Source organism: Triticum dicoccoides, chromosome 1B (assembly GCF_002162155.2).
Source record: "Triticum dicoccoides isolate Atlit2015 ecotype Zavitan chromosome 1B, WEW_v2.0, whole genome shotgun sequence".
Classification (NCBI taxonomy): Eukaryota; Viridiplantae; Streptophyta; class Magnoliopsida; order Poales; family Poaceae; genus Triticum; species Triticum dicoccoides.
In genome coordinates this window covers 672,179,813-672,182,783 of record NC_041381.1, presented here as the reverse complement: position 1 = coordinate 672,182,783, position 2,971 = coordinate 672,179,813, and positions in this window count along the sequence as shown.

Genomic DNA, 2,971 nt, shown 5'->3' with positions numbered 1-2,971 from the left:
CTATTGGGGAACGTAGCAGAAATTCAAAATTTTCCTACGTGTCACCAAGATCTATCTATGGAGAGACTAGCAACGAGGGGAAGGAGAGTGCATCTACATACCCTTGTAGATCGCTAAGCGGAAGCGTTCAAGTGAACGGGGTTGATGGAGCCGTACTCGTCGTGATTCAGATCACCGATGATCCTAGTGCCGAACGGACGGCACCTCCGCGTTCAACACACGTACAGCTCGACGATGTCTCCCACGCCTTGATCCAGCAAGGAGAGAGGGAGAGGTTGAGGAAGACTCCATCCAGCAGCAGCACAACGACGTGGTGGTGATGGAGGAGCGTGGCAATCCTGCAGGGCTTCGCCAAGCACCTACGGGAGAGGAGGAGGTGTCACGGGAGGGAGAGAGGCGCCAAGGGCTCAGGTATGGATGCCCTCCCTCCCCTCCACTATATATAGGGGCAAGGGAGAGGGGGGAGGCGCAGCCTTGCCCCTTCCTCCAAGAAAGGGGTGCGGCCAAGAGGGGGGAGGAGTCCATCCTCCCCAAGGCACCTCGGAGGTGCCTTCCTCCTTGAGGACTCTTCCCTCTAGGGTTCCCTAGGCGCATGGGCCTCTTGGGGCTGGTGCCCTTGGCCCATGGGCCAAGGCGCACCCCCTACAGCCCATGTGGCCCCCTGGGGCAGGTGGCCCCACCCGGTGGGCCCCCGGGACCCTTCCGGTGGTCCCGGTACAATACCGATGACCCCGAAACTTGTCCCGATGGCCGAAACAGGACTTCCTATAAATAAATCTTTACCTCCGGACCATTCCGGAACTCCTCGTGACGTCCGGGATCTCATCCGGGACTCTGAACAACATTCGGTAACCACATACAAACTTCCTTTATAACCCTAGCGTCATCGAACCTTAAGTGTGTAGACCCTACGGGTTCGGGAGACATGCAGACATGACCGAGATGTTCTCCGGTCAATAACCAACAGCGGGATCTGGATACCCATGTTGGCTCCCACATGTTCCACGATGATCTCATCGGATGAACCACGATGTCAAGGACTCAATCGATCCCGTATACAATTCCCTTTGTCTAGCGGTATGGTACTTGCCCGAGATTTGATCATCGGTATACCGATACCTTGTTCAATCTCATTACCGGCAAGTCTCTTTACTCGTTCCGTAACACATCATCCCGTGATCAACCCCTTGGTCACATTGTGCACATTATGATGATGTCCTACCGAGTGGGCCCAGAGATACCTCTCCGTTTACACGGAGTGACAAAATCCCAATCTCGATTCGTGCCAACCCAACAGACACTTTCAGAGATACCCGTAGTGTACCTTTATAGCCACCCAGTTACGTTGTGACGTTTGGCACACCCAAAGCACTCCTACGGTATCCGGGAGTTGCACAATCTCATGGTCTAAGGAAATGATACTTGACATTAGAAAAGCTTTAGCATACGAACTACATGATCTTGTGCTAGGCTTAGGATTGGGTCTTGTCCATCACATCATTCTCCTAATGATGTGATCCCGTTATCAACGACATCCAATGTCCATGGTCAGGAAACCGTAAGCATCTATTGATTAACGAGCTAGTCAACTAGAGGCTTACTAGGGACATGGTGTTGTCTATGTATCCACACATGTATCTGAGTTTCCTATCAATACAATTATAGCATGGATAATAAACGATTATCATGAACAAGGAAATATAATAATAACTAATTTATTATTGCCTCTAGGGCATATTTCCAACAGTCTCCCACTTGCACTAGAGTCAATAATCCAGTTCACATCAATATGTGATTAACACTCAAGGTCACATCCCCATGTGACTAACACCCAAAGAGTTCTGGGTTTGATCATGTTATGCTTGTGAGAGAGGTTATAGTCAACGGGTCTGAACCTTTCAGATCCGTGTGTGCTTTACAAATCTCTATGTCATCTCCTAGATGCAGCTACCACGCTCTATTTGGAGCCATTTCAAATAACTATTCTACTTGGAGTTATTCTAAATTGTTGCTCCATTATACGTATCCGGTATCTCTACTCAGAGCTATCCGGATAGGTGTTAAGCTTGCATCGTCGTAACTCTTTACGTCGAACTCTTTATCACCTCCATAACCGAGAAAATTCCTCAGTCCACTAGTTACTAAGGATAACTTTGACCGCTGTACTGTGATCCATTCTTGGATCACTCTTGTACCCCTTGACTAACTCATGGTAAAGCACACTTCAGGTGCGGTACACAGCATAGCATACTGTAGAGCCTATGTCTTAAGCATAGGGGACGACCTTCGTCCTTTCTCTCTATTCTGCCATGGTCGAGCTTTAAGTCTTAACTTCATACCTTACAACTCAGGCAAGAACTCCTTCTTTGACTGATCCATCTTGAACACCTTCAAGATCACGTCAAGGCATGTGCTCATTTGAAAGTACTATTAAGCGTTTTGATCTATCCTTATAGATCTTGATGCTCAATGTTCAAGTAGCTTAATCTAGGTTTTCCATTGAATACACTTTCCAAATAACCATATATGCTTTCCAGAAATTCTACGTCATTTCTGATCATTAATATGTCAACAACATATACTCATCAGAAATTCTATAGTGCTCCCACTCACTTCTTTGGAAATACAAGTTTCTCATAAACTTTGTATACACCCAAAATCTTTGATCATCATCAAAGCATACATTCCAACTCCGAGATGCTCACTCCAGTCCTCAGAAGGATTGCTGGAGCTTTGCATACTTATTAGCATATTTCAGGATAGACAAAACCTTCCGGTTGTATCACATACAACCTTTCCTCAAGAATCGTCGAGGAAACAATGTTTTGACATCCTATCTGCAAGATTTCATAAATAATGCAGTAATTGCTAATATAATTCCAACAGACTCTTAGCATCGCTACGAGTGAGAAAGTCTCATCGTAGTCAACTCCTTGAACTTGTCGAAAAACATCTTAACGACAAGTCGAGC